Below are 18,608 nucleotides of genomic sequence, written 5' to 3'. Positions count from 1 at the left end.
AGAGATGGAAGCCATGTGTTAAGGATGGCCAAATAGAAAGCTGGAAGGATCCTGGGTTATTGATGACTGAAGCCCTGGGCAACTATCTAACATGAACAAAAAGGGAAATTTCTATCTTGTTTAAACTCTGGTTATTTGAGTTTTATAATGATCTAATCTGAAGTGATAAGGGGGAACTTTTAAACTGTGCTTTACAGATGGCAGCTTAGGAGTCAGGCTTCCTCTGCAGCCCCCTTCCTAACAAGAAAGAGCTCTGTGAAAAGGTTTCTTACTAGAATCAGTTCAGCAGCTCTTAAAGAGACTTTCCTATATGTCAGCAAAGGTGACGTTTTAATCCCCATTATCTGAAAGTTAGAGTCTTTATACAATACCATCTAACTGGAAGTATTATACCTAACGACTTCAAATGTCCTTAAGCATGGCTAAGAATACAAAAATAAGCACCCAAAAACATCTAAAAATACTACTAAGTCAACACTAATGTTTATCCTTATGTTTTTCTCTTAGGGGAACATCCAGTCTTTCATCCAGAGCCCATTCACCCTTGGTTTCAATAACCGTTGCAACAGGTTGTCCTCTCCAGAGCCCAAGAGCACAAACTGAAATGTTGGGCCCTCCCAGAAACATACTCACTCTGAAAAGCAAAAAGTATTGCTGATTGAACAAAGTGAATCTGAAAAAGTATAAAAATAGAGACAGGTAAGTTCAAAAAGCTCAGCCATTTGGGAACCCCAACTTCAGGGGCAACCAACCCTTGAATTCCATGACTGTTACAATGAAGGCTCCATTTCCACCAGAAAAAAAAAAAAAAAAAGAGATTGAATTTCAATCAGTATCTACTTCTGGGTATACACCCAAGAGAGTTGAAAACACATGTCTGCATAAAAACTTACCCATGAATGTTCATTACAGCACTATGCATAATAGCCCAAAAGTAGGAACAACCCAAAGGTCCAGTAACTGGTGAATGGATAAACAAAATGTGGTATAGCCATACAATGGACTATTATTCTGGAATAAAAGGAAAGGAAGAATTGACACATGCTACAGCATGATGAATCTTGAAAACACTGTGCTCAGTGACGGGAACCAGACACAAAGGACCACATATTATATTATTCCATTTATATGAAATAGCCAGAAAAGGCAAATCCACAGAGACAGGAAATAGATTAGTGGCTGCCAGGGGTTGGAGAGGAAGAAGAGGGATTGACTGCTGATGGTTACAGCACTTCTTTTTGGAGTGCTAAAAATGTTTTAAAACTAGATACTGGTGATGGTTTCACAATTTTCTGACTATATGAAAATAAATGAATTGTACACTTAAAGAGTATATTTTACAGTATGTGAATTATAGCTCAATAAAACTGTTATAAAAATAAACCACAGATCTAGAAAAAACCCTGACATTTACCTCTCGATTTTTTTTTCAAACAGTATCATCTGTCTATGAAGAGAAAGAAGCATATAATCTTCATTATACAGAGGTTTCCATGTAAAATATTACATTTTTAGAACAGTAAAAGAAAACAAAAATCAAGGCATTTAAAACAAAAATCAAGGCATCCTCACTTAGATTTCTGCTGATAAAAACGTTGACAACAGTGGGAGAAACTCAAACCTGACATCTAAAGGGAGGAGCTTCAATTATCTGAAAAAGTCAATGACTGCCTGGTGATGTCAACTAAATGAGCTTTATGGTGTCGAGATTATTCCTGGTGAGTGCTGACAATGTCTGTGGGCATCTTATTCAGAAGAAACAGATCCCTTCTCCCTCTTATCACTTAAACAGTTGGGTGATGACTCACAGAGTTTCTGCTCTTTCACTTGCTTAGAGTTGCTCAGTGTGTGTAGGAAGCATTAACTCACTAGCAGGTGAGCCACCTCAAACCTTTTTGGAAGTCAGCAGGGTATAAATCATAAATAAATATATTACCCATGACTATGCACATTATGCTTCCTGGAGGCCTCCAGAATCAATACTCACTCCCTGCCAGGGCCCAGGGACCTCCCACAGCAATGCCCACGTCCTTCCTCATCCTTCTTCTTCCTGCTCCCTCCTTTCCATCTCCTTCCGCTTTCCTCTCCCCCTTCTCTTCCTCCTTCTTTTCTTAAGTGATAGCCTAGTTGTAAAATTGGATTCTTACATTTTCTGAAAGGAAATTTGGAGATTTATCACACATTTCGGCCAAAATCTCTTTCACTTGTTTCACGTTGAGATTTTCACTAGATGGCTGTTCCCCACTCCTTGCTTATCACCTTTCTTGCTCTCTGGGCAATGCATTTGGAACATTCTCTCCCTAAAACATTCCCATTGTTGGACCAGGCAAAATGATACGGCTTGTAGTCTCAGCCTTTATTTCACAGAACTTTACAACTTATTGCTGCTTGTCATAAAAGATTTTTTAAAAATCAAGATTTAGTGTTGAATAAGAGTTTCTGTTTTTTAAGTGAACAGCAGATATCTATTTCAAATGGATTAATATATTTTAAAACTCTCCTCTGCATTTGAAAGGGTTAAAAAGAGACACTTGAAATAACTTAGACAGGTCCTGAGAGTCCAGCACTATGTAGTTAGGCTGGGTGAACTGCTATGTGCTACATATAATATGTATGCTAGGGGCATCTGCAGGATGAGACTTCAGTTAGAGCTACTCTGAAAGGTTTTAGTCTTTTATTTCAAACTGTCAGTATTTCCAATATATATATATATTTAAATCAAAAACTATTTCCAAGTATGTCTTCATGTGGCCAAAATGACTATATTTAACATAATTTCAGAAGCCAAAAGAATATCATCATGAAAACATACCAGCTTCTGGCCAGGGCCCTCCAGCACCTCTGGGTGTTGTCTTTCAATAGAGCAATGGCTACAAGTGTGACCCCTTCTCCAAGACACTCCCCTGCCACTGAGGGATCAGTAGGTACTGACATGCAAGGATGCCCTGATCCACACAGAGAAAAAGAAAAAGCACACACACACATTGCAGACCAGCAAGCACACTATAATTTTCATCTTTGCCAACAATCATATTTGTGTATATATACAAATATGCAACATTAGGAAAAAAGTCTGAAAGAATACAAAACAAGATATTAATAGTGGCAATTACCCCTCAAAAAGTCATTCCTTATTGCTTGTTATCCTTTTTCTTTGTCCTGACTTCTCTATTTTAAAAATACAAGTGAGAGAACAATCTCATTCACCAGGATCCTGGAGGCCTTTGAGTCCCTAGAAGCACTGGGTAAATAAAAGCTTAAAATATATCCACTTTGTTGGGTAAAGTATCTTGGTTTTTGCTAGAGTATTTCTGATAGTTAGTCATCACACCTGAGAAAGATATGTATTTTTTTCCAAATGACAAACAGAAGCTATTGAGCAAAAACATACACCTGCTTGTGTAACAACCTTTATTATAATTTGTTTAATGTTTACAGAATGCTATGGAGATGGAAAGGGCCCTCTAGAAGATTCAGGTTGTTATCAAGAAAAACAAAAATCAAGGCATCCTCACTTAGATTTCAGCTGATGAAAACGTTGACAACAGTGGGAGAAACTCAAACCTCACATGTTTTAGCTTTCTTTATAAAGGTAAAGGCCATAGATGAGTTTCTAAATTTAAACCTGCATCCCCAGAGATACCCTTCTACTTGCTGATTCAGTTTCATCTCATAAATACACATGGTCTTGGACAGGATTCTGCATGGGTAGTCAAGATATCTGTTGTATTCCTAGCTGTGTTTTTCATTTCTAGGTTGCCCTGGGACACTCCCTATATATCATTTTCCCTGAGAAACCATTTTGAGAGTAAGTACAACAGCATTCGTTAAATGCTCTCTGTTCTTCAAGGACAGGCTGTTGTCAAGTTTAGTAAAAAAAAATTGAATGTAAAATGGGCTCATTGATTAAAGCTATACAACAGAGCATGTATATGTGATGACAAGAATAGGAAACCCATTGTGAGACATATCACAAATCATGTGACTAAATTGTTGACAAAATTCAATACCATAAAATTCTGCAGACTGATCTCCAGTTGACAACTTTCAGCTGTGACTATTTGAATTGTGGGCTTACCAAGAATTCTGCTGTGTTTGTGCAACTGTAATTGCTATATATGGAGCCTGTATTTCACAATTGTAATTCCTATTGAAATCACATAATTTAAGTAGATATTAAACACACTGGGCTGGGCGCTCTGGCTCACACCTGTAATTCCAACACTTTGGGAGGCCAAGGCAGGAGAATCACTTGAGCTTTGGAATTTGAGATCAGCCTAGGCAACATAGCAAGGCCTAGTCTCTACAAAAATTTTAAAAATCAGCCAAACCTGGTGGTGTGTGCCTGGAGTTCCAGCTACTTTCGGAGGCTTAGGTGGAAGGATAGCCTTGAGCCCAGGAGGTTGAGGCTGCAGTGAGCCAAGATTGCACCATTATATCCCAGACTTGGCAACAGTGCGAGACCTTGCCTCAAAAAAGAAAAATCACACACACACACACACACACACACACACACACACACACACAGAGAGAGAGAGAGAGAGAGAGAGAGAGAGAGAACATATGAGTGTGGATTTGGATTTTTTAAAAAGGTAGTCATTCTATGAAAATAAGTCAACAGCTTTGGAAAAACGAACACAAGTTGCTTTTAAAAATAGTATTAAATTATAAGTAGATAAGACTACTTTAAAAGACATTTTAAAAATGGAGCTGCTTGTGTAGTTTCAGATTCTCTTGAAGATGTCTCTAAGAGTTAGTCCCACTTTAAAGAAACTAGAAGGAGGAATGTGGATGAGGCAGTATGGGGAGAATTTATGCAAGAAGGATGAAAAGGGGTATGAATCATTGTATCTATAAAATTCAGAGAAAGAGCCTTGACCCTACAACACAAAAACACATTTATATAAGCTTAATTTAAGGGTTAAAAGTATATATGTAACATTTTTATTTTCATTCTGTAATGACAAGTCTCAATAGTATCGGAGAAGGTGCCTTCTACTATATAATATTAAGAAACATGGCATTCACCACCTAAAATCTCTCTGCCTTAACAGGATGGTTGTCAGATAAGTACGCTCAACTGCTTGGCTTGACCCACAAAATGCACACCAGGCCAGATGGTCTCCCTAACTCTGCCTGCCTGCTGGTCACCTCCCTCTCATCTAGATGACTCTGCCACCTTGAACTCAGCATGTTGGGAATGGAACCTCATCTGTTCCCTATCAATACTGCTTGTCCTTCTGTAGTCCTGTGTCTTCCGCTGTCATCTCCCCACCTCCTATCCTAGACCACATACCTCAAAACCTTGGGCAGGCTGGACTGAATCCTACCCTTTCCCCTTTCCCTCTTTATCAAATTATTCTTCCACAACATCTCTATCCTTTTACGTCATTGCCTCTGTCAAGACCCTGATACACACACTTCTCACCTTGACTATTGCTGTAATCCCCTCTTAATGGGCTTTCCCACCCCCAAGCACTTTGTTCACCAGGGCAAATCCTCAGGCCTCTGCTCAAACGCCTAAACTTCTCAGGGGGATACTTAAGACTTGTTATAATTTGGCTCAAATCTCAGCATTATTGCCCACCATTCTTTACCAAGCAGCCTTTACTCTAGCCCGACTAAGATTGGTGCCCTCCCTTATGGATAACTTACAGTTCCTTATCTATGTCCCCTCATCTAGAACACCTTTAAAAAATTGCATGTATAAAGTAATATAAGTTCATAACTATATATAATTATAAATTAATAGATATAATTAAAATATAAATTATATATAATATAAATTTTTATATAATATATTATTAATTATATATTATATAAAATTTATAATGTATATAAATCATAAATTATACATATAATTTATAAAATTATATAAAAATACAATTTTATAATTATATATAATTATAAATTAATATATAAATAAATATAAATAAATATAATTATAAATATAAATTATTATAATATAAAAATTATATTGCAATTTTAAATTATAAATTATATATATTAAATATAAAATTTATATAAATATAAATCATGTATAATTTATAATTTAGATGATATATTAATATGCAAATTATATATTATATATAATTTTAATATACGATATAAAATATGCAAAATATGAAATATATAAGCTAATATTGTATTAATATTAATAACACTATTAATGTTATATTATATTATATAAAATTACATTATATATAATATATAACATTGGTTATACACAACATTATTAATGTTATATTAGTATATAACATTATATATAATATATAATGTTATATATAATATATAACATTAGTTATATATTATATATAACGACATTATTAATGTTATTAATAAAATATTATTAATAAAATATTTATTTTTCTTTATTAATAAAATATTAATATATTAAAATATTTTGTTATTAATAACTAATATGAATATAATATATCTATTACCATATAACAAACATATATTTATATATAATATATTAAATATATTATATAATAATATTATATAATTATATATATCATTTTATATTGTATAATTATAATTATTTTATATATATTTATTATATATAATATATTTACTTTCTATTGCATATATCACTTTCTACCTTATGATTATTGACCTCCCAGTTTCAAATGAAAGCTACGGTAGCAGAGTTTCTGAACCTGTTTCACAGAATATTAGCCCATAAGAAGGTGATCAAATAAGTTTTAAAATGTTGCATACTAGAGACCCCACTTAGCAACTGCAGTGGGATGGAGGAAAATGGGAGTGTGTGAGGAATGTCATAAAGGTGGAATTGACAGTTTGTGATAAGAGGAGGCTGCATGCGACAAGACAGAGTGAGTGGTCTAGAATGGTCCCCAGACTTCTGACTTGGACAACAGGGAGGCACCATTCACTGAGTGGGCAGAGGTGACGGTGGAGGTGTGGGATATCCACTGCTGTGCTTGGGTAGCAATGGCTGGAATTAATATCCTGGAGGAGGGTAGGAGCAGGAAGACAAAAGACCGAGCCCTATGCATCTTTCTCAGTTCTCGTCTTCCTTGAACCCTCCACAGGTTTTGACATGGTTTTGACCAATCTCTCTCTCCTAGAAACTCTCTCCACCCTCTCCCTAGATTACCTATCCTCTCCTCATCCTGTTCTTCATTCTGCCCATTCCCTTCCTACCTTTCCATAGAACGCCTAAATCCTAAATCCTGATTTAACCTCTCCTTGTGGCAGCCATTCCATCCCATCCCATCCCATTCCATTTTTTTTTGCTGGGGAATTTCCACCTGGATGCTTTGGGGTCACCTTGAACACATCATGTGCACAATGGGACTCATCCCCAACCCCATCCTTCCTGCCCCCTCACTTTCCTGCCTGTGATCCATTTCTGAAGGGGTGAGAAGCTGGTGGCTTCTTCCTCCCTTAGGTGTCCCATCTTTCCCCTCTCTTCCTAGTGCCACTGCCTTTGTTATCATTCTGCTTCTTTTCTGGTTGCCTTTCACCAGACTCCCTCCTCTTACTTCCCCTCGAAGATTACAGCCCATGTAATCTTCCTAAAGCCTATCTCTGCATTTGACACTCCCTCATTTAGAAAAGTATCTAGTGGCTTTCTGTTGAAAGCCCTACTTTTCAGGTACTATACAACCTTGTTGTATGAATCTATCTTATTTTCCCTCTGATTTCCTACATATACCTCTTTCACTGTTCAACCAAGTTAAACCACTGACTGCTCTCCAAATACATCCCTACTTTCCCACCTCCATGTCTTCACTTTGCCTTGGGTGTTCTTCCATCTCAGCCTATGGAAACTGTACCCATTTCTTAAAACTCAGGTAAGATGCCTCTTCCACAGTGAAACTGTCTCTAAACATCTCAAATTGAAGATGTGCCCTTTCTTCTTTGAACTCCCATAATCCTTTATTGGTATCACTTTGGTGTCATTTCTTACAACCTTCTCTATATTACAGTAATTTGTGGGGACACCTTTGCTTTGCTTTCCTACTATACCTCCTCACGCAAGAATTATCTCTCATTCACATAATGTAGTGGAAAGAGCACTGACCTGGGAGTAAGGAGATGTGAATTTAGTCTGCTTTGCTGCTGATGATCCCTGTGACCTTGGATAGCTTAACTCACCATGAAACAGAACTTTGTAGTCTAATGTATCAGAAGAGTTCTGAGGCCAGGGTTAAAGGAACCAAGCTGAGAGGGACGTGGGGGGATTGATGGCCTTTCAAGGAGCCAGGATTGGCATTAGGTTAAAAAAAAATTAAGTTTGAATTATGCATTTCACCACTTCCCAATAAATGATTCATATATATAATAAATTATTCTCTGATGATATTGAGGGTAAAAATCCAATTTCTGGGGTTGTCTTTAAAGTACATGGGTTTTTCAGGTCTCTTGCCTTCTGTAATGTCATCCCCTCTAACTAGAGGAAGTTTTCAATCTCAAGACAGCCTCTGCTGTTAAAATTTATTTGTAAATTTGTTGTTAAAAGTCTTTTTTTTTTTTTTTTGAGACGGAGTTTCACTCATGTTACCCAGGCTGGAGTGCAATGGCGCAATCTCGGCTCACCGCAACCTCCGCCTCCTGGGTTCAGGCAATTCTCCTGCCTCAGCCTCCTGAGTAGCTGGGATTACAGGCACGCGCCACCATGCCCAGCTAACTTTTTGTATTTTTAGTAGAGACGGGGTTTCACCATGTTGACCAGGATGGTCTCGATCTCTTGACCTCGTGATCCACCCGCCTCGGCCTCCCAAAGTGCTGGGATTACAGGCTTGAGCCACCGCGGCTGGCCCGTTAAAAGTCTTAATGCATTTCCCTGTGGAACTGAAGGTACAAGTAATGGTAGGATACCATGATTAATATACAAAGCTATCTTCACAGCAATAACAACTATCAACAGAGCAAAAAGACAACCTACAGAATGGGAGAAAATTTTTGCAAACTATGCATCCAACAAAGGTCTAATACCCTCCATCTATAAAGAACTTAAACAAATGTACAAGAAAAAAACAATCCCATTAAAAAGTGGGTAAAGGACATGAACAGACATTTCTCAAAAGAAGGTATCTATGTGGCCAACTATTATATGAAAAAAGCTCAGCATCACTGATCATTAGAGCAATGCAAATCAAAACCACATACCATCTCACACCAGTCAGAATGGTTATTAAAATGTCAAAAAAATAACAGATGCTGGTGAGATTGTAGAGAAAAAGGAATGCTTATATACTCTTAGTGGGAGTGTGAATTAATTCAACCATTGTGGCAGACAGTGTGGCAATTCCTCAAAGATATAAAGACAGAAATACGATTCGACCCAGCAATCCCATTACTAGGTATATAATCAAAGGAATATGAATTGTTATATTATAAAGACACATGCATGTGTGTGTTCACTGCAGCACTATTCACAATAGCAAAGACATAGAATCAACTTAAATGACCATCAGTGACAGACTGGATGAAGCAAATGTGGTACATACATACTAAGGAATGCTATGCAGCCATGAAAAAGAATGCAATCATGTCCTTTGGATGGAGCTGGAGGCCATTGACCTTAGCAAACTAACGCAGGAACAGAAAACCAAATACTGCATGTTCTCATTTACAAGTGGGAGCCAAATGATGAATACCTATGGACATATAGAGGGGAACAACACACACTGGGGCCTATCAGAGGGTGGAGGGTGGAACAGGGGAGAGGATTAGGAAAAATAACTAATGGGTACCAGGCCTAATATCTGGGTGATGAAATAATCTGTACAACAAACCCCCATGATACAAGTTTACCTATGAACTTAAAATAAGTTAAAAAAAAAAACAAAAAACACTCTGTAAAGCAAACTACAATAGTGGAGTTTACCTGTTGGACTCCCATTTCAATACTGACACTTGCTACTTAGAAGCATCGAGGCCAGATAATGAGCCTCTCTTGGTGTCAGTTTCCTCTCCATCTACCCACTCCACAGGGTCATTGTGAGGTAATTGATGCAAGCTTCCTGCAATATACACAGAGCTCAACAAATCATAGCTATTATGTTAATGGGAATGTGATGATGTGTTCCTATATTTCTAAACAAATGCTAATAAAATCTCATATTTCCATACCCCTCCACACACACACACACAAAACTAAGCTAGCTGGCCAATGCCATTTAGCCCCAAGTGCCCCTGTGTTAAGGCAGAATCTGTCCTAATATGGACATCCTTGATGTACAAGTGGCTCACAGCAACATATGGCTCACGTGGCCCACCCTCATCCCATGACTTGAGATCCTGATATAAAAGCCACAGGAATATTGTTTGGGTGGAAAGTGGTGTGAACTATCATTTTTTTTTTTTTTTTTTTTCCTTGAGACAGAGTTTCGCTCTTGTTACCCAGGCTGGAGTGCAATGGCGCGATCTCGGCTCACCGCAACCTCCGCCTCCTGGGTTCAGGCAATTCTCCTGCCTCAGCCTCCTGAGTAGCTGGGATTACAGGCACGCGCCACCATGCCCAGCTAATTTTTTGTATTTTTAGTAGAGACGGGGTTTCACCATGTTGACCAGGATGGTCTCGATCTCTTGACCTCGTGATCCACCCGCCTCGGCCTCCCAAAGTGCTGGGATTACAGGCTTGAGCCACCGCGCCCGGCCCTTGTGAACTATCATTTTTAGATAAGCTGTGGATTTAAAAGAGGAGAAAGAACGGGGCCGGATGCAGTGGCTCATGCCTGTAATCCCAGCACTTTGGAAGGCCAAGGCAGAAGATCACGAGGTCAAGAGATCGAGACCATCCTGGCCAACATGGTGAAACCCTGTCTCTATTAAAAATACAAAAATTAGCTGCGCATGATGGTGCATGTCTGTAGTCCCAGCTACTCAAGAGGCTAAGGCAAGAGAATCGCTTGAACCCGGGAGGCAGAGGTTGCAGTGAGCTGAGATTGTGCCACTGCACTCCAGCCTGGGCGACAGAGTGAGACTCTGTCTAAAAAAAAAGGTGGGGGTGGGAAGAAGAAAATGAGAACATTTAGAAGCGGCTGGGGGCGAGAACTAGGGGAGGGACAGCAGAGGGTGGGGAGTTGGGGAGGGATAACATGGGGAGAAATGCCAGATATAGGTGATGGGGAGGAAGGCTGCAAACAACCTTGCCATGTATGTACCTATGCAACGATCTTACATGTTCTTCACGTGTACCCAAAAACCTAAAATGCAATAAAATATATATTTTTAAAAAAAGAATTACAGGAATCACTGAGCAGTTGTTTATTTTTCTAATTAATATTACCTCCTAATATCCATCCTGGGATCATGCACTTCATCCCACTAGCTCAAGGCTTCTCCGCCTCAGCACTTCTGACGTGCTGTGTTGTGGGAACTGCCCTGGGCCTTGCAGGCTGCCTAGCTGCATCCTGCCCTCTAGCCACTCAAGGCCAGGAGCACTCACCTCCCCTCCCAGTTATGACAATCTGAAATGTCTCCAGACATTACCGCATGTCCCCTGAGTGGCAAAATACTGCCCATTTGAGAGCCACTGTGCTGACTGGACTCAGCAGAGGTTCCCAAATCTTCTCTGCTGCAGAATCACATAGGGAGTTTGCCAGAAATGCAGGTTTCTAGGCCCCGGCCTCAGATATTCTGGTCCAGTAAGTCCAAGATGGGGACTGGGAATCTGCATTTTTTTAACAAGCATTTTTAACTGATATAGGTGGCCCTCAGAAAACTTTTGTCAAAAACTATAATACAGAGTCAGTGAAGTAAATAAACATCTGTCCAAAATGCAGATGCTTTCTGCTATGCTGCCCTGGAAGAGCAGGGGCCTGACTAGCAGACAGGCAGCTTTAGAGAAGGCAGGTCTTTGCTGGTGAGCAGCACCAGGCAAGACTCGGGGAAGAAAGTTCTGCCAGGGTGGTGCTGCCGGCCAGGAGAAAGTATGCCAAAAGAATGTGGGGAAATGCCAAAACCAAGTTTAGTCTATCCTGAGTTTTTGGCCCAGAGCACCCCTAGACTATTGAAAGGCCATCCTCCTCCCTCCACTTGGGACCTACCATGAGACAGGCTCTGTGCTAAGCTTTTTACATACAGTTTGTTATTTTATCCTCTCCCTAACCATATGAGAAGGCTTATCAAGTTTTAGTTTTTATTTCTCTGGGAAATTTCATGTCCCAAAGAACTGATGTACAAATTAACTTTTCACCCACAATCTCTTCTAGGAACAGCCTGTACTAATCCTGGAGTTGTACTACCCTTAAAAACTCTTTGCAACATTGTTAGAATAAGAAAACACTCCCTGAGTTGAGAAGGCAGGATCTCTCTCTCTTGGGTCTCACGCAGCCCCCAGTACTCTTTGTCCCTTTGCATAAAAGAAAGACATCCCAGTATGTTTACCCAGGAAGAGGACATTATCAGCTTCTTTCCCACATATTCTGAAGCGGAAAATGAAAGACAAAGGGGTTAGAAATGTCTTCACATTCCAATGCCATGGGCGATGTGCAAACCTAGCCACCTTCAGGTGCAGACAGATGATGTAAGTGAGTGAAGCAGGGTAGGAGGGGGATGTGGGGAAGCATGTGTGCATCATTTATTTAGATCACTCTCCTGGTGACGGAACTGTCATATTGGGATCCACAGTTCGTTAGGTCCCTCCATAGGACAACACTGTATTGGCTTCAGAGTAACATAAACATGGAAACGAGAGGAACCCATATTGGGGAAATGACCTGAAGGTCATTGGGGTTATAGAAAATGAATGAAATGGGGGCCAGTCCGTGCATTTGCTAACATGTCCTAGTCCAGCATGGACACACTGCCACCCACGGGGAGCTCCTTAATCAAAAGGTTGACACTGGCCAAGCCAGTGTTCTTTGGTCTCCTCGCCACTCTTCCATGCTCCCTTTTTTCTTCTCACTGCTATTTTAAGACAATTTTCCCATTAGAAAAAAAGTTTCTGTAATTATTTTTCTAAAAAGCATTTTAATCAGGTAGAGGCATTTGGTGTAGCACATTTGGTTCAGCGAGTGGGGGAAGGCGAAGCAAGGTGGGGTAGAATATAGAGAGCTGTACACAGAACTGGGGGCTCTTGTCTGGGCTCCACCACTGGCACATGTGTGGTTTGGGGCAATTTACTTCACATGTCTGAGCCTTAGTTTCCTCAACTGCAGGATGAACTGTGTGGACTCCCTGACCTCTAAGGTCTTCCTTGCAGTTAAGGGGTAGGGAAGCACTGGATCAATCAAGGGATATGTGAAGATCTAGAGAGAAGACCGAGGAACAGGTCAAACTTGCCAGGCTTTCTCTAAGTTCTAGCAGAATCTACTTCCACATCTACTCCAAGAAAGAAAAAGGAAGGAAAATAGAATACCCTGAATGCCGAGTCATCAGTTTTAGCTTGAATTATTTCCTCCAATCCATATTCCCTCCCTCTCAACCACCAATAACTTAGAAAACAGGGAAATTTACAGGGGCAGAAAGCCATGTCCCTTCACTGTGGGTGCCTGAACCACCCAGGTCTGGCTTCATTATGTAAACCATAGAATTGTCTCTCCAGGAGTCTCCTGGAGTGACAAATCTCCCTCTTTCAAAGTTAGAGTTACCAGATTATGGGTGGCAAGGCCTTTTTCTCTTGGTTCTTTTGTCTAGAGGAAATAGAGATGGCTTAATTTCTGTTGTTCCTGCAGTCCTCCTGTTGGACACCAAGCCCAGCCAGACGTAGCTGGCCAGACACGTGAGCAATGCCATGTTCCCATAATCCCATCCACTATCACTCACCTCTTTTCACCCTGGCCTGCCCCCGAACTAGCCCACGCTTCACCCCTCCCTGGAATCCTACTCTTGGATGCTGTTCTACCACCCTCCATCTCTCTAAAACTAGTAAGTAAGTAAAACTGCCTCCACCCATGACTATATAACACCCGCCTTTCTGCGTTACTGGTGAAGCCAGCTCAGTGTTAGTAAGAGAGGGCTAAAATAAAAGTTAATGCATCCCTAAAGGACGTTCTTTCTCTTCTCTGCTAACATAAAGTGGATAAACATTATTTCCTCAAGGAAACTCTTTCTAACCAAAAGAGATCCTAGTAGTAAGGGGTTTCAGACAGGTAGGAAAGAAGACCTGGAGTCTCAGGATTTTAAACAGCATTTTGTTCAAACTTCTTTTTTTTCTTTTTTTGAGACAGAGTCTCACTCTGTCACCAGGCTGGAGTGTAGTGGCATGATCTCAGCTCACTGCAACCACCACTTCCCACGTTCAAATGATCCTCCCAGCTCAGCCTCCCAAGTAGCTGGGACTACAGGTGCATGCAACCATGCCTAGCTGATTTTTGTGTTTTTACAAAATTTAGATGGGGTTTCATTATGTTGGCCAGGCTGATCTAGAACTCCTGACCTCAAATGATCCACCTGCCTCAGCCTCCCTAAGTACTAGTATTACAGGCATGAGCCACTGTGCCTGGCAGAAATTTCTTTTAAATATGAGAAAATGAGGCCCAGAGAGGTTAAGTGACTCACTCAAGGTCACACAGCTTAGTGTCATTACTTTAATACATTCCTTTAATAAAGGAGCCTCCAAACTCCTTTAATACAAGTTTTCAAACTCCTAGATCTGTACTCTCCTATGGAAAAGCTACTTGAGGTAGACATCTAGTCTAGACAATAGATGATTGAAAATATTAGTTTACTGGCTCAGTGATAAAATACCTTAGACAGGAGAAGATGGATGGTAAGATTATACTGTGGGATTTACAAAGGAAGTAAAGAAACTTTTTCAATACCAATTCATATTTGCACACAAAGTTGATGAGCTTGATACCCAAGAAGTCCTGTGTGAGCAAACACATTGCAGTAAATGTTCTTGGGGACTGTTATGGGTTGAATTATGTCCACCAAAAAAGATATGCCAAGCCAACCCTCAGAACTTCTGAGTGTGACCTTCTTTAGAAATAGGGTCTTTTCAAATGTAATCACGTGAAGATGAGATTATACTAAGTAAGAGTGAGCCCTAATCCAAGACTGATGCTCTTATAAAAAAGAGGGAGCTTTGGCAATGGACACACAGAGAGAATGCATCTGAAGACAGAAGCAGGGATTGGAGTGCTGCATCTACAAGCCAAGCAGCACCAAGAATTGGTGGCAACCACCAAAAGCTAGAAGGGACCAGGAAAAGCTCTAGGATTCCTCCCCTAGGGCTTTTAGAGACAGCATGACTTTGTTGATATCTCGATTTCAGATGTCTAGCCTCAAGAACTGTGAGAGAACTGATTTCTACAGTAGTAAGCCACCCAGTCTGTGGTACTTCTTTCAGCAGCCCTAGGAAACGAATACCATCTGGGAAACAGTTGTCTGGGCTGAAGTGAAGAGACTGAAATCATGCAAATGCATATGACAAGGCAAGTTCCACGGGCTGGTCCTACTATGAGGCTGCCCTGCACTGTGCGGTCTTTCATACGCTACTCCATTCCCATACTGCAAAGACTGCCTGTCTTACTTGGAGGCAAGTGAGAGGTCGGGAAGAGGAGGAGCATTGGAGTGAGACACACCTGGATAGGAATCCTCAGTCTGTGGCTTACTGGTTGTGCAGTATCCTGTGGATCACCAACACTCGGGCTCAGCGTCCTCGCCTGGAGAACACAGCCTTCCTCTGGAGGTTGTGGTGAGGGCCACTGCAGTTAACTGCCAAAGCTCATCAGGGTTGGTTTCTTTGCCTCTGCTTGATTAAGTCTTTGAGCCAAGTTGAGAGTTGGAAAGGAAACTAACATTTTAAACACCTCCCGTGTGAGAATGGAATCCTGGAGTCATTAAATGCTGGTGCTGTGAGGGGCTTTCAAGGCCATACAGGCCAATTCCTCATTTTAAAGAGGAGAACGGTGTCACGTTGTGGATTTTCCACATTCCACACTATGTTGGGCACCTGGGAGACCCTTAACTGAATGTCTGCTGATGGATGAATGCACTTGGAAAGGCCTCTAAAGAAAGGAGACTTAGTCTTACGGGGAGAATGAAGTCACACTTGACGCCATTTAATGCGCTTTGCGTACCTCACTACTTTGCCCAGAGTGGGATCTCACCGTCCTATTCCTGTCTCAATATCTTTCAAAGAATGGTTTGCTAGGCCCCCTTCCCTGAGAAACCTTCAGGGGGTCCAAAGTCTGAGCTTAAATGAAAGTTACTCAAAAACAGGCGCTCAGGATTCATCAAGTATTTTCAGCTGTGTAATTGATTCTACGCCATAAGACCAAATAAAGAGGCATTTTTAAAAAACAGAATGTTTTACCCACCGTCAACTCCAGCATAGCACAGATGGAAAATATAGTCCCTATTGTAAAGAGAAAAGATGCAAGAAAATGAAATAAAAAAATCCCATTTTTTTACCCAGAAGAAAGGCCTTCCATTCCCACCCAAGCTCCTGCCTTTTTCAGTTACCCCACTTTATTGCTCTCCATAGCCCTTATTACCATCTGAAATAGTATATTTTTTCATGTATTCAGTTTAACCTATTTCTACTCACTAGAATATTTCACAATGGTTCAGACGTGGTCTCTTGTTTACTGATGCTTAGAACTGATTCGTTTTGTTCATGGATGCCCAATGCCTAGAACAGTTCCTGCTGCATAATTGATTCATAATACATACTTGTTGAATAAATGGATGAATGGATTAGCAAATAAGTTGTGGCAGGGAGGGAGCAGTCACATGATATGGATAAGAAGATAGAATATGGGGTGGTTTTTTTCCTGTAAAATTTGCCCCTAAATCCACTAGACCTGTGTCAACTAGCCATTAAGATCATCTCTCTCTCAGTTCTCTCCTCTGAATCCATTATTACCAGGCAAGGTTTGATTTAAATTTTCTTTTGTGCTTTTTCCTACAGATGAGTATACAGGGCTCACAACTTTGGTCCATTTGGTATGGTATCTTTTACTTAAATTAATAGCTTGGCATTTTATTTTTAACAATTGGTTCCCATCTCAAAAGAATTCCGAGGAACGGGATAGAAACCTGTAGTGAAGACAAATAAGAAAGGCACACAGGAGGTTTGTGCTCCAGATCTCACTCTGCTTTTAACTCACTTGCCTGGCCTTTAAAAAACTACTTATCTGGGTTTGGTTTCGCCATAAAGGAATTGACCTTGATAACTTCTGAGTCTCTTCCATCTTTCAAAGTTAGGATTCTATAAAAATTAATAAAGTAAGCTCTTTCATGTATTTTGACCTCATAAGAGATGTCATTAGCTTGTATTATATGTCACAGATATTGGCAATCTTGTGAGGTTCATTTGGGTCATGGGGTCGGCACTTTTTCTGGGGTCAGTGATTATCGCCATGAAAAGACAGATGGTGCCCCATTAAAAATCTAAAACACCAGAGGAGGCACTCCCTAGGGAAACTGGAGATCACACAGCAACTCTTTTCACATTTAAAATTGTACAGGTGTGTAGGTATGGGGAGGTTGCAGGAAGCACAAGAGGAAAGGAAAGGTGAGGCAGAGGCTGGAGGATGTGCAGATGATGGTAAGGCCCGCGCAGAGAGCCCAGGGTTGGAGAGTCACTCATTTTCCCTTGAGGGCCTGGCACACACCTAATCTTGACAAATGAGAATATGCCCATGAACTTTGACTAGATACATGAAAATATTTTCATTATGCACCATCCACTGTGGAGGAGGCAGGAGCTGCATGTTCCAGACATTTATCTGCTTTAGAGGTTTTAGTTATCCATTTGCCAGGACTGCCCAAGTCTGCTCTCTCTCTAACTATTCTGATGTTTATTATTTGGGCTTCCTTGAGATCCTGTCTGTTTATAATACAGTTATTGGGCCAGCTCTCTAATTTACGCCTTCAGATCAGACCTCTCACCTGAGTGCTAGTCTTATATTACTGTCTGCCTACCTATCAGCATTATTTAGAGATCATTACATTAAGTTTAATATGTCAAAAACAAACTTAGAGTCCACTTCCTAATTTACTGTTTCAGTCATTGGCATCACTGATGTCATTCTGAGACTTCAACTTGAAAGGTTTTTTTCACTCTTTACAGCCCTTCATCAATAATCATTCATGACTCTGATAACAATGGGAACACACTAATCAATCTACTCACTGCTCAATACATGTTCACTATTCTATTATTTGTATTATGATATAAAATGATCTGATTAATCTCCCAGGGTTGTTGAGGCTTCTCTCATTCTTCTTTCACAGAATGCCTTACCATTCACCTCCTTTCTCTCCTCTCCATCTTAACCCATGTTCTCATCCCCTCATACCTAAACTCTCAGAGTACCATTCTTACTGGACTCCAAGTCTCTAATTTTTTTCCTGCTTTAATCCATGTCAAATAAATCAACCGTCTGGCCTTTTAAAAATTACTTTCAGCAACTCCTGTCCTACAAACCCAGGAGGATTCTCATTTACCAATCAGAGTATTTTCAATCTCCTCATTTGGCATTTAAGAGTTTGGTCAACGACTCCCTTCTCCCAAGCTACCTGTGATCTCTATTTGTCTTTATTCAACTCATACTTGTTTGAGTGCTACTTGCCAACTCCTCCCTCAGTCACCCACTGCTACCCAGCATTCCCCTTCCTATTCAATGAGGCCCAGCTGTGCGATGCTCCCTTGCAACCACCACCGTGACTCTGCTTCT

General features: G+C 40.3%; 1 protein-coding gene across 1 annotated transcript in view; it reads right to left on the bottom strand.

The window, feature by feature from the left end:
* Positions 1–18,608, bottom strand: part of SHC4 (SHC adaptor protein 4) — a 138,679-nt gene that overhangs the window by 117,647 nt on the left and 2,424 nt on the right. The window lies entirely within an intron of this gene.

This window comes from Sapajus apella, unplaced genomic scaffold (genome assembly GCF_009761245.1).
Source record: "Sapajus apella isolate SASKATOON/1434 unplaced genomic scaffold, GSC_monkey_1.0 scaffold37, whole genome shotgun sequence".
In the NCBI taxonomy this organism is placed as follows: domain Eukaryota; kingdom Metazoa; phylum Chordata; class Mammalia; order Primates; family Cebidae; genus Sapajus; species Sapajus apella.
Note: the sequence above shows the minus strand (reverse complement) of the source record. Positions and strands in the feature narration are given on the sequence as shown.